At 32.7% G+C, this 15663-nt stretch overlaps 1 non-coding gene across 1 annotated transcript; it reads right to left on the bottom strand.

The window, feature by feature from the left end:
• Window positions 1-14873: 14873 nt before the first annotated feature.
• Trnav-uac (transfer RNA valine (anticodon UAC)) lies at window positions 14874-14946 on the bottom strand. The gene has a single exon. It is a non-coding gene; the product is annotated as a tRNA-Val (tRNA).
• Between the last annotated feature and the right edge of the window lie 717 nt (window positions 14947-15663).

Raw genomic sequence — 15663 nt, 5'->3', positions numbered from 1 at the left:
TACTAAAGAAATATGTGTAGAGATGAATTGGAATCGAGGTGGTGACCTTTGCTTAATCTTAACTAAAATTTCTGAAATACAATTTAAAGCTATAAAATATAATGGAGATATCAGATCTTCGTGTAATAAAGACATCCTGATATGCATTATAATAAATGGACTACAGGTTAGTTTTGGTACTAAGAGTGGAAAAGCAATTAATATTTTCGCGGATATAAAGATTTCTGAGGTAAGATATAATACCTTGGAAAGGAGAGCTATTAAGATGTACGAGAACATAGTTAAAATATGCTCAGGAGAAAGAAACTCATAGTATCGAGTGGTGTCTGTGCTAGTATTTAAAGATATTTTAGTGTATGATTCTATGTGTGCACAAATGGATGTATATATATATATATATATATATATATGTAAGTGTGCGCGTGTATGTGTGTGTGTATGTGTGTATGTGCATGTGGGATGGGGTGTGCATGCATGATTGTGTTTTAAGATATTGATACCACAACTACCTGGTTTCGGGATTTTTTGAGTACACATCTCTTTTACTTTACAGTACGTGTGTAGATGACATTAATGTCCTAGTTAACACCAACTCTAGTAATGATAATGTTGAAACTGAGAGAAACATAACGGAGAGCACCCAGCAAGTAGCTAACTCCATCCACCTAAGTATCAAGGCAACTATAGATTACCCCACTAGGCACCCCAACAATAGATTCCCCATTCTTGATACCGAACTTCGGGTAGAGACTGTGAACAACAGAGTGCAGCTCCTCCACTCCTATTATATGAAACCCATAGCTTTGAAATATGTCGTTCACAAGAACTCAGCTTTGTCACATGACATGAAAATTAACATACTGATAGCAGACTTAGTTAGGATAATGAAGAACGTGTCCCCTCTATGCAAATCCTATGAAACGGAGAAACATGTACAGAACTTCATGTACTACATGCAATTCTCGAGATATGATCAGAATGACAGGGTTCGAATATATAGGGGTGCTACAAAGAAGTTAGATAACATTATATGTAATGAAACCAGTGGTACCGGCCCTAGATATAGAAACAAAAACTGGAATAGGATACAAAGAGCTTATGACAAAGAAAACAGGGTGAACATGTGACATAAAACCGACAAATATCAAGGAGTGGTGTTTGTAGAGGCCACAGCCCATGAAGAACTAGGCCGTAGCTTTTGTTAAGCTCTGAATGAGACCAAACTCAACATTAAGATTGTTGAAAAGCTCGGGAACTCCGTCAGATCGCATCTATGTAGAACGCACCCCTTTGAGAATACCATATGCACCAATGATAACTGCCTGCTATGTAGGATTAACCTTGGCATTAACTGTAGAACTAGAAATGTAGTCTACAGCACAAGATGCATAGAAGGTGCTTGTAAAACATGAACATGACATACATAGTGGAGACATCTAGGAGCATTGCGGAGAGACTAAATGATATTTGAGACAATATGACGGCAAAAAAATGTCCTCCATAATCTACCAGCATGCCAAGGACCAACATAGAGGCAACCTGGGTCAACTTCACATCCACATTTTATCCAAGCTCCGAAAGGACCCAACCTTTCAAATACAGTAGTACTTCCCCAGTACTAAATAGGAAATATACGTAGTAGGTAACCATACCCTATCCCCACGGTTTGTATTTATATACAGATAGAATAGTGTGTGTGTGTGTGTGTGTGTGTGTGTGTGTGTGTGTGTGTGTGTGTGTGTGTGTGTGTGTGTGTGTGTGTGCGTCTGTGCACATGCTTGTAGGCAAATGGATATGAATGTAAACAGACATGCAGACGGATAGGTACATAGGAAATATGAACAGACAAGCACACATACACACACATGCATGCGCAAATGAAGACTGAAACACATGACCATATACACACACGCTTCACTTGAGACACGCACACACTGACACACACACATGCGCACAAACAAACAAAAAGAACGCAACTCGGGTAACGTCCAGAACGAACGCCGATTGAAAAGTTTGCAACGACAATTTTAGAAAGACTAAAGAAGTTAGTGAGTGGAAACTTTACCGGTGATTGTGTTAAATAATGAGGCACATGTATGTATATATATATATATATATATATATATATATATATATATATATATATATATATATATATATATATATATATATATATATATATATATATATATATATATATATATATATATATATATATATATATATATATATATATATATATATATATATATATATATATATATATATATGCGAGTAAAAATAAATACAAAAAAGGTGGATTTGTTTGTATGATTGTGTATAGAGGAATATATTATTTTGCTTAAAAGAGTTCCAACACTGTCTGTTTTTTATGTTTTATTTATATTCCTGCAGAACCAATGTGGGGTATAGAATATGGAATATACAATATATAATATAATATACAATATACAATATAAAATAAAATAAAATAAAAATGGATGGCACCATGAAAGAAAGTATTGAATGTAGATGAAATATTGAGTGTTCAATATAAAGGATCAAATATATAAATATATAAATATAAATATATATATATAAAGGCGACTCGAGTTTCAGGGCTATTTCCCTTCGTCATGGCCGGTATGACACACTTTAACATATAGGTATGTATGTATATATATATATATATATATATATATATATATATATATATATATATATATATATATATATATATATATATATATATATATATATACATACATACCTATATATACATAGGCGCCGGAGAGGCTGTGTCGTAAGTAGCTTGCTTATCAACCACATGGTTCTGGGTTCAGTCCCACTGTGTGGAACCTTGGGCAAGTGTCTTCTACTACAGCCTCGGGCTGACCAAAGCCTTGTGAATAGATTTGGTATGCGGAAACTGAAAGAAGCCCGTTGTATATATATATATTATATATGTGTGTGTGTGTGTCTGTATCTGCGTGTGTGTTTGTCCCCCCCCCCGCCAACATCTCTTGACAACCGATGCTGGTGTGTCTACGTCCCCGTAAGCTAGCGGTTCGGCAAAAGAGACCGATAGAATAAGTACTAGGCTTACAAAGAATAAGTCCTGGGGTCGATTTGATCGACTAAAGGCGGTGCTCCAGCATCGCCGCAGTCAAATAAATGAAACAAGTAGAAGAGTAAAGAGAGAGTAAAGAGTATGTATAATTATATATATATATATATATATATATATATATATATATATATACATACATACATACATATATATATATATATATATATATATATATATATATATATATATATATATATATATATATATATATATATATATATATATATATATATATATATATACATATATATATAAGCCAGCTGGAGGAGATGTCCTCCTGGGGCTAAAAGCAACAGTAACATCCACCCCTAGGGGTCAGCCACACTTAAGTGGCAATATACTACACTTTATCGTGCAGTTACTGTTAATACTTCATTTAGAGAATTAACATTGCTTATATATATATATATATATATATATATATATATATATATATATATATATACATATATATATATATATACACCTATATTTACATACACATATATATGTATGAATGGTATGAATGGTATGAATGTATGCGTGGTGTGCGTGCGCGTGTATGTGTATACACTGAGAGTGAATGAGGGAAAGAATGAGGTATTTCTGCAAACTAGATGAGTTTTCTGAAATTACAGCCATAAGCATTTGCAAACGAAATTAAAGTATGTTCGACAGAATATTTTCGGATCATATAAACTTGTAATAATAAAGCCACAACTTATCTAACTTCAATAAAACTTCAGGGACATTTACACCGTTCATAATTTAACACCAATACTAATTTACAAACTCATGAACAAATGTTCATGAAACCATATATTACTCGTTAATTTGGACGGCAGTATGCAGATGTATTTAGTAAGGATGAAAATGAAATGGTATACAATGAGATTGTGTATGTTGTGAATCTCTGAGAAGTGGTTTAGATCTAATTAAGATAATGATATGGAATTTATATTTTCCCTGTAAAATGAATAGCTGCTTATCTCCAGATGATATACGTACCATTGGCATAGCCGTAAGCTAGGAACCGTTGCGCCTTAGAACTTTAATATGATAAAATGAATACTTTGTAAGAAAATCGAAGACATTTTAAGCTATATATTGCACAAAGATTTTGCGAAGTTATTTAAAATCGCCATTTTGTTTAGAGAGTGAACAAAAAATATGTATCAGATTGATATTTGCATTCAGCATAGACAGCCATTTTTAATGGAGTAACGTCTGCATGTCAAAAAGTCAACTCTAATATTCAACATGTTATTTATTTGGAGGCAAGAGAAATAACTGCCTACCTAAACATAGACGGCAGATTCAAAATTTTAGTGTTTCAGAGATTATATATAGCATTTAAAAACTTTAAAGTTAATTTCATTACCAATCTAAAATTAGATTAACAGATAACCGGGATGAAGTTCGATCTATATAGCCAGTAAATTTAGTTTAAATTAAGTCAATTTTCAGATTAAAACTCACGCTTCTCTTCCGTTAAGGAATAATAGTTACCGGTGAACAATTAGATCAATTACATAAATAATAAGCACCTTCATAAATATACACCGACTGAGGGAGTAAAGTCTACTCCTCTTAACATTTTACATGCGTAATTAAATTGTGTGGTCTTCTCGTAATCATGTTAATTATCCACTTACAAAAAAGGAGGAGTGTATAATTTCTGAAGTTGTAATACTTCATCAATATCTCCTCTAATTCCGGTTTTCATATCAACCATTAAATTTATTTGATTCTTGCTTAATAAAGAGGTATGGGATGAAATATGTGAAAAAAGTGAAGAAAATCTGAAAACCTGTCTTTTCTAAAAAGTGTCTCGGTCGGTGTCTCCGCTCCTCGCAGAATAAGAACAGATTCTTTCAAATCCGTTGGCTAAAACCGCTTTTCACAATTAATGAGTTTGAGTGGAAATATCCGCTTTCTGTGTTCCAATGGTTAAAATAAATTTCTACTTGAGAAGGCGATGCAATTCGGTAAAGGCTTCATTCGAACTTGTTATTCTAACATTAATGTTACCATGCATAATACTTTCCAATCTCTCTTTTAGGATAATTTTTGTTTGGAGTTACATATAATAGCTAGACATTGCTTGGTATACTAATGCCTGTTTAAGACTAAGGTTCGTGAATTAAGAGGATTATGACTTTTAGTCTTACTTAGGAAGTAATTACAATGTGCATGTTGCTGAAACTACAATGAATATGTTATATTCATTAAGCATGGTATGAATAACTACATAAATGTTGTAATGAAAGGGTACACAGACACATATTAAAAAAAACTAGATAAATTTCCTAATAACAACAGATACGAATATAGTATTGTCAATTTCTTATACGATACTCAAGACTAAGCTAATTATCGTAAACCTAAAGACGTGTAGCATTAAAATGCTATAGATTTCAACCATATTTTGATAATCAAAAGCATTTTCGTTAGAATTGTTAGACAGTTCATTCTCGCATTAAATCCTAACAAGGAATCTGTTGACCTTCTTACAAAAATTAGTGGTAGCTTTAAACATGAAATCTATTAGTTGAAGGACAGTGTTAAGAGGAAACTAAATATTAGATGTATACTTCTGAAAAAGCTTATATCTTCTTTCCGATAATGACATCGTTTTCATGAACCATTAAAGCTATATTTTCTTGTTAAATATAGATATCTAAAGAGCGTGATGTACAAAGATTTAACTTAAGATCAATTTGTACCAATGCCACCAGTTTCCAATCAGTATAAGGAGAAGACTTTCCGTTTCCAACAGGCAAAACTCATATCATTTATATAAATGAAACAGCCTTAATACTTTCCCTCTCAAGTAGAGTTGCCTTTTTTATTTTTCTCAATTGATGTAGCTCAACGTGAAGAAATAGTTAAATAAGGTTTTAATGAATATGCCTTTACAAAGCTACTGTCAAATTATCAAAACATTTTAACATTCAAAAAGTAGACATACCTGATCACTCTCTAAATATACTTGTAGCTGAAAGGATAATATTAACAATTATGAAATAGATTGATCTATTATTGGGCATATATACCCCTATGGCAATGGCTGCAGGATCGATTTATGTCCCTCGTGAAATAAAGTTTAGTGTACAGTATTTTGTTTTCCAAATTTAACAAAAGTTGGAAAATATTACTTGCAGTTCCATCCACATTTATTCGGTAATTTCCAGCTATCAACTGGATAAAGCAGTTTATTAACCAGAAAATGGATTTACCAAACGCTGAAATATGGTCAATTATTGAAGCACATATAATTTAATTATTCATAAACACGAAAAAGCCATTATCAATAGACACTTTCATTATTTGTCTGTGTATTTTCCACATATAATAAATGAAAACAAGAAAACAATCGTTTTTTTCGATTTGAATATATAAATATATAAATATATCACATCTTATGAGTAGAGAATCTATTATATGAATATAAGATGCAGTTTCTAATTGATTTCTATCATATCTTGAAGATTAATCATATATCGATGTGTTTACAGATATACTTACATATATATTGTAAGGTTGCTTCCTTTCTGCGATATTTTGAATGACCTGCAACGCCGTTCAAAACACGGAGTAATGCTTGAAAAAAGTCTTTAGAGCTAATAGAATGTACGAACTCTACTTTGGATATCGAGGGCTCTTTGGGGATTGCGAACACAAAATTATTTTACTCCATATTTATGTATGTGTGTTTCTAAGTGTATCTATACTTGCTTTATTACATACATAAACATACATCTAAACATGTGAGTAAATGTGCATATATATATATATATATATATATATATATATATATATATATATATATATATATATATATATATATATATATATATATATATATATATATTTATATATATATATATATACTCTTTTACTCTTTTACTTGTTTCAGTCATTTAACTGTGGCCATGCTGGAGCACCGCCATTAGTCGACCAAATCGACCCCAGGACGTATTCTTTGTAAACCTAGTACTTATTCTATCGGTCTGTTTTGCCGAACCGCTAAGGCACGGGGACTTAAACACACCACCATCAGTTGTCAAGCAATGTTGAGGGGATAAACACAGACACAAAAACATATACACACGCACACACACACACACACACAAATATATATATATATATATATATATATATATATATATATATATATATATATATATATAGATATATATATATATACATGTATACGACGGGCTTCTTTCAGTTTCCGTCTCCCAAATCCACTGACAAGGATTTGGTCGGCCCAAGGCTAGAGTAGAAGACACTTGGCCAAGGTGCCACTCAGTGAGACTGAACCTGAAGTCATGTGGTTCGTAAGCAAGCTACTTACCACACAGCCACTCCTACACCTATATATATATATATATATATATATATATATATATATATATATATATATATATATATATATATATATATATATATATATATATATATATATATATATATATATATATATATATATATATATATATATATATATATATATATATATATATATATATATATATATATATATATATATATATATATATATATATATATATATATATATATATATATATATATATATATGTATATATATATATATATATATATATATATATATATATATATATATATATATATATTTAACACGCACACATATGTATCTCAAGTACTTCCATGTTTTTGTTTCTCCCTACATCTAAATTTAAAAAGGAAATCAGGATTCTTTATGTATGTTTATATGATTTCGATAATCTACATCATTTTAATTTAATCTCCTTCATATCGCACTACTTCTTTTCAACACCATTCCTTTTTAATATACGCAGGATCACTGTCTTTCGTTCATACCGGATTCTTATAATATATTCAAACACAAGTTCCTTTTATAAACCCCTTCACTTAATTATTCATCATCGGTTTTCAGTACGACATAATATATGGTAATTTATTCATATACATATCATCGTCTCAGCTTGCAAATGAATGAGATTTGTTTGTAGTTTCGAATCTGCAATGCCTACTCGTATTATTGTTCTGTGTCAAGCTCAGGGTCAGCTTTCACCGGGCAGTAAACGTAATGTGACAGATATTGCAGTTATGAAATACTTGTCTCTATAGAACTATATCAGACTATATTATGTAACATTTTTCTAACGTATTCCTATTCTAACATCCATTCTAGCTGAGTTCGAGCTTAATTTTCGATAAATAAAGAGTAAACCATATACAGAGAAAATTTACAAATTAACCAGTTTGTCTTGAACCTATGATGGAGATCCTTTCAAAGAGGTTCACGTGTGCTTTGTAGGAAATTTTGCTGCTACTTGGAGCTGGCCGTGTAACAGAAAGCCTGCACTCTGGTTGTAATGTGAGAATTATTAAACCCCCAAAATTATACGGATGCCATTTCTAAGATGAAATTATCGACTAAGGAAGAAGTATTTATCTTGTCATTTGGTCTCCTGTAAACATCAGTTAGATTTCCCTTGAATTAAACCCTGCCAACTTTAAAATGATAATGATGAGCCGAATGTATATATTCATATGTGTGTGGGGTGTGCATGTGTGTGTGCGTGAGTGTGTGTGTGTGTGTGTGTGATGTATGTGTATGTCTATATATATATATATATATATATATATATATATATATATATATATATATATATATATATATATATATTTATATATATATATATATATATATATGTGTGTGTGTGTGTGTGTGTGTGTGTGTGTGTTTGTATGCATGAATATGTATGTATGTATAAATATATATATATATATATATATACACATATATATATATTAATATATTTGTATATACATGTGTGTATATATATGCATATATATATATATATATATATATATATATATATATATATATATATATATATATATATATATACAAGAGCAGAGAAAGATTGAGATAGAGAGAGAAAGAGAAAGGGAGAAAGAAACACATTCGATCATAGTTTTTGTAAACTCGGGCTTAACAAGGGATTCAATCACGGCAATAATAATATACTCTTCGGCTGAACCAACAACGTAGCCTCTTCTCGATCGATTATCAGCTAGAATTGTGAACCAAATCACACACCAATTCAAAAAACATGAATGGCATATTGGATTATGGAAGCTTAGATATAACACATCAGAAATAAAACAACACGGTCACGCTAGTAAAAGAAAAAAATGTTCTCGGTTTGAATGCCTGTCAAACCAGCTCACATATATGTGTGTTTTTGTGTGTATATGTATGTGTGTACATGTGTCTGTTTGTTTGTGTGTGAATGTGTGTGTATCAGAAATCGAAATATGGTTGTTATATCTAGATTTAAATTTTCCAGATATAACAACAATCATTTCGAAAGTTAGGTATCGTGATCAGATACATACAACAAACCTTTCGGTTTTAATCTGGAAACTTAAATACGAAGGCAGCAATTTCGATATCAAACGGGTCTGATAAATGTCCAGTGTGTTCACTTGAAAAAGTGTTTATACTAGACACCTGACAACGTCCAGCGAATACATAAATTCAAGGAACGAGACTTTCTTTTATGTCCACATATCAAGCAATACATCTTAACCTTGAAAGACTGGTGTAAACTTGTGGATACCTAAGGTTTATAGGTAGTAACCCCCTACCCACATGAATCCTACAAGGAATAAGACCGAACTTGAACCAAACCAAAATAATAGTAAGCGCCAAACAATTTTTAATGAGATCAGAATGGGATTTGAATTTGGCAAATGTGCCAAGACCACATTTAGCAAGGGATAACTGTCACTACATGCAACATAACATTAGGTAGAGATATAGAGAAATCGAGATATATAAGAATTAGAATCCGAGAGCAATTATATGTATCTAAGAGTACGTGAAGTTTATGGGCTTAAACATTCACTAATGGGAGAAAAGAGAAGAAATGAGCGTTGTCGGAAAGTAAGAGCTATTCTGAAAATCGGGTCGATTGCCAACTATCAAACTAAGACCATAAACAGGTTAACCATACCAATAATCACATACGGTTTCAATGTGATAAATAGTACTTCGTTTTAATCCTCCTTTGAGCCCTGCAGAATGACGGCAGCTGTCGAGATGGGATGCAGTCCGAACCGAGGAGAAGCTCTCACCGGGAGAAATCATCGGTGATTATACAGCGGAGCATTTGGATCGATCTCAGCGGGGCCCAAGTAATGCGGTGGGTTTTTTTTCTTGGCATGATTAGAACTTGAGTTTGTTTGGGGAAGTTTGCTGCAAGGAGAATTATTCGCATGGCTCTAGTGAATATCTTCTAGAAGCAAAGTTGTGTTGTCATGTATAAATATATAAGCACTCACACACACACACACACACACACACACACACACACACACACACACATACACACATACGCATATATATATATATATATATATATATATATATATATATATATATATATATATATATATATATATATATATATATATATATATATATATATATACATTATGCACGGAGAACGGACATTAGAAAATGGAAGATAACTTAAATGTAGTTTGCCTGCAGTGTGTAAAGCTTTCGCTCTGAACAAAGAAATATAAATACGTCATGTTAATCTCTTCGCTTACGGAAAAATAACATATTATCCTGACAATTTTCATGGATGTTTGACCACTCAACGGAGGATAACTACGCCTCACACTTTTCTACACGCAATCGATTGAAATCTGGCACAAATCCTGATCTAGCTAAAATAGCAGGACTAATTTACATATCGTGCATTGATCAGCAGTTTGATTAAACACTGAAGTATTTTATGCACAGTGTGTATTAGAATATCTAAGATAAATTTAGAACAGTTAGCCTACAATTTATAACATATATGTTGCCATCGAACGTAAATACAGTTTTCTTTTCTTGACATCTTCATACACAGAAAAATATAAAGATATTCTTGAAATATTTTGTTCTACATAAGATAAGGCCCTCTCAACTAACAGTCTGTACGAAGAACTTGACAGATCGGTTTTATTGTTTTGACATAACACGGTTCGATGTTACAACGTTGGTCTACTCTGATAACAATGGCTATTTAGATCAGACGTGGAACAGGTCTAAACTTTATTGTCTATACTAATTTGCATATCAGTTGTTATTCGGTTTTGTGATTAAATATTTACTCAATGATTTCTATACGAAGAACGTATATTGGAAAATCTAGATAAATACAGTTCTGTAGAAGTCAACAGTGCAATTCGTTGGAGATGTGGAAGGCGTGGGAGGCGTGGAAAGAGGAGGAAACCGAAAATAAAATATATGAATTAGAATTATCAGCGAAGTATCCACATATATAAAATTAAAGAGTGGCGCCACAACATCATGTTTTCTACTTATATGGCCGTCTCTACTAATAAATTGATCCTTGTTTGTCCTAACCCCATTGCAGCATGTGTATAGAGCTTGCGTGTGACTATTTGACAGTCTTCTCTGGCGGCACAAAGTGGTTAAGTGTGGCCATGTCAAACACAGAAAGTATGGGTTTCCTTTACTTTTTCGTATTTCTGTTTCTGAAATGAAAATACGACAAATTAGGAAGCACCTACGTTGAAATGGTGTTTTTTAAAAAAAATTCAAATTTATAAATATTAAGAGTGATCATATGTAATATTTTATGAATATGGAAAACGTTTCAAAAGACGCAGGAGTGGCTTATAGGAGAAGGAGTGGCTGTGTGGTAAGTAGCTTGCTCCCTAACCACATGGTTCCGGGTGCAGTCCTACTGCGTGGCAACTTGGGCAAGTGTATTTTACTATAGCCTTGGGCCGACCAAAGACCTGGGAGTGGATTTGGTAGAAGGAAACTGAAAGAAGCTCGTCGTATACACACACACACACACACACACACACACACATACACACACACACACACACACATATATATATATATATATATATATATATATATGCATGTATGTATATATGTGTGTCTGTGTGTTTGAATGTCGGTGCTTGTACCCACAACATCGCTTGACAACCGATGCTGGTGTGTTTACGTTCCTGTACATTAGCGGTACGGCTAAAGAGACCGATAGAATAAGTACTACGCTTACAAAAAATAAATCCTGGGGGTCTATTTGCTCGACTAAAGGCGGTGCTGCAGCATGGCCGTGGTCAAATCTCTGAAACAAATAAAAGAATAAAAGAAACAAATGAACGTCTGGGGTGCGAAAAGCGTATGTTGTAATGCATTAATAAGTCCTATGAACTTCTATCCACAAGTTATTAATGTTATTATGTTTATCCAAAGCTGAAAGGAGTTCCGCTTTGTATAAGCATACCATCGAATTACCCAGGAAGATGGAATTAACAAGTGCTTGACGACAAAGAGGACCTTAGGAGTCTTTAAGAAAGCATTCTGAGGTTTTTGCCCTGACAAATCTAAACGGGTATTTACGTACATACATACACACATACATACATACATACATATATATATATATATATATATATATATATATATATATATATATATATATATATATATATATGTATATATATATATATATATATATATATATATATATATATATATATGATAATTTTAGATGCGTGTGTTTGTATGTATATTACACACACACACACACATATATATATATATATATATATATATATATATATATATATATATATATATATATATATATATAGAAATATATTTACAAATATATAATATACAGAAATAAATATTTGTATACATACATATATACATATACATGCATACATATATATATACATAGAAATATGGAGATATATATATGTGTGCGCGCGCATGGTGTGCGTATGTTTGTATGTATATATATATATATGCATATAGATATACATGTGTATGCGTGTCTGTGTGCATGTGTATGTGTGTGCGGGCGCCTGAGTTCTTCTGTTTGTGTGTGTTAATAGTGTAGAAGCGTAGCCATATATAAACAGATATCGGAAGAGAAAATTTTCTTTCTCCACAAACCAAGCATAAGACGTAGATGCTAAGCAGTCTCTCGTTAAGCATTAAAGCCGATTACCGCAACAGAATCATTTTTGTGAATTAATTCGGTATTACAACATTCAGTGTACTGACGATTGCCATCATCATCATCATCATCGTAATTATCGTCACCCTCCTCATCATCATCATCATCATCATCTCATTATCGTAATCGTAATCATCATCATTGCAATTGTATTTATTCGAATATTTAGGGGAAATCGTTATTGAAAAGGTTAAATTGTTTAGAGATGCAGGTTGCGCCAACGAGTAAATTCGTGGAAATGTGGACGCGAGTTTCGAGCATGGGCCTACGAGACAGGTCTGCTAGGAAACCTGGAGTTGACCACTGTCTTCGTGTTCAAGATGACCCTGACTTTCTGGGAATTCCACAAGTAGTTTCCCTATCCTTTTGAAGAATTTAGTTTCGAAAATGTTTTTAGTTTTTAGTTTTTTTTTTTTAGAGAACGATGCACCATGTGATGCTAAAATATATTGTTCTGGACCGTTCTCGATCTCTTCTGAGTTAAGAAATCGTTAGTAGTAGTAGTAGTAGTAGTAGTAGTAGTAGTAGTAGTAGTAGTAGTAGTAGTAGTAGTAGTGGTGGTGGTGGTGGTGGTAGTAGTGGTAATAGTGGTAGTAGTGGTAGTAGCAGCAGCAGCAACAGCAGTAGTAGTGGTAGTAGTGGTAGCAGCAGCAGCAGCAGCAGCAGCAGCAGCAGTAGTAGTAGTAGTAGTAGTAGTAGTAGTAGTAACAGCAGCGGCAGCAGCAGCAATAGTAGTAGTAGTAGTAGTAGTAGTAGCAATAGTATCATCAAGATGGTGTAGCTAGCGGAATCATTAACACGCAGGACAAAATGTTGACTGTAGACAGGTATTTCATCCGTCTTTATGTCCTGAATTCAAATTCCATCTACCTTAATTTTGTTTGTCATCTTTTCGCGTTCGAATAAAATAGCTACCAATTTCGCACAGGGTTCGATTTAAATGACAGGCCCTCTCCTCCAAATTTTCAAGTTTTGTGCCTTTAGTAGAAAAGATTATTAGGTACCTGCACTACTGGGTGTCCACAAGGTCTGGGAACATGGAGTAAATAAAATCATAACATAAACAATTAAATATAAGAAATAATAATTTCTTAAAATATGTGTCAATCCCCATGTACCCAGACTTTGTGGACACCCTGTATAGTGTGAATGATACAAGTTCATTAATGCTGTCGTCTGCAAGTTACCAGTAAATTACTCTGACGAACGGGGAAATTTGAAGTTCCGACTCGTAAATGTATACGGATTATTAGCAGTTCTGGTCCACCAGTGCCCGGAAAGTTCCTGTATTTTTAAAGTCACCACAAAACAGCAACAACAAAAGCGAGAAACTGGGGAACCCATTTTGCGAAACGAAAGATATTCTGGCAGATTTTATATCAACAGTGATTGGAAAGTTGGGATTTCCCCAGAGAGTAATTTCTTTAACAAAACAAATGTTTGTTCCTCATATAATCAGTGTTTCGACACAGCTTAAAGTTGATTCATTTTTGAATGATCCCTAAATTAATACAACATTCTAAAATGAGAAATATGTCTCTACCGTGATACAATAGTCTCGACTTCAATCACGTGACGAAGTGTAATAACAAAAGCAACTGACAGCAAGAATGAAAATGACGGTGCCGTATGTAACAAAATATTTAAATGCCAGAAAAATAATGATAATAAAAGTATGCACTAAAAATGAAATTTATAGGTTCCAGTGAGTTTCGAACTCACGACCTTCTGCGTGTAAAGCAGACGTGATAACCACTACACCACGGAACCGGATGCAGAACTCAGCTCAATATTCTTCTTATCATATACAATTTTGTATCTCGTACACGGTGTATAATGCTGGTGAAGTTTTAAAATGAACAGAGGGGTATGGGAAGTATTTAGTTATATTTATTTAAAGTATTTCGAATCCTGTTAGATTTCACTTTACCTTTCTTAGTTTTCAAGGGTCCAAAAGTGGACTAGTTCAATTGGAAATTATTGAACTTCTCTATAAATATTGATCCACTTTCAATATCTATCTTTAACATTGGCACAGACAGATATTTCTAAAGATTGAGCAATGGGTAAATTTTAGACACAGTATATTATTTGTATATATTTTAACGTCACTGAAAGTAGGAAAGATGTATACTTGACCAATGGAAATGGTCATTATTTTATAGGCCCCTAAATCCATGAAACTCTATATAAGATACAACTTAGATATGATAAATGAATTAGACATTTGAGGGAAATAATCTAAGTGGTTCCATGGTGTAGTGACAATTACATCTGCTTAACACGCAGAACGTCGCGAGTTCAAGACTCACTAGAACCTAAATTGATATATATATATATAAACTTATATATGTTTCGACCAAAGATTGGTCCAGGCCATGTCTAACTAAATAGCACCACCTGACAGGATTATCTAAATCCTTTTTAAGTCAAGTTTTGTTTATGGTCCATTCAAGTAGTAGTTTTGTTTATTTATATATATATATA

This window comes from Octopus bimaculoides, chromosome 5, assembly GCF_046866305.1.
Source record: "Octopus bimaculoides isolate indiv1 chromosome 5, ASM4686630v1, whole genome shotgun sequence".
NCBI classification, from domain to species: Eukaryota; Metazoa; Mollusca; class Cephalopoda; order Octopoda; family Octopodidae; genus Octopus; species Octopus bimaculoides.
This window is presented reverse-complemented; position numbering and strand designations above follow the sequence as displayed.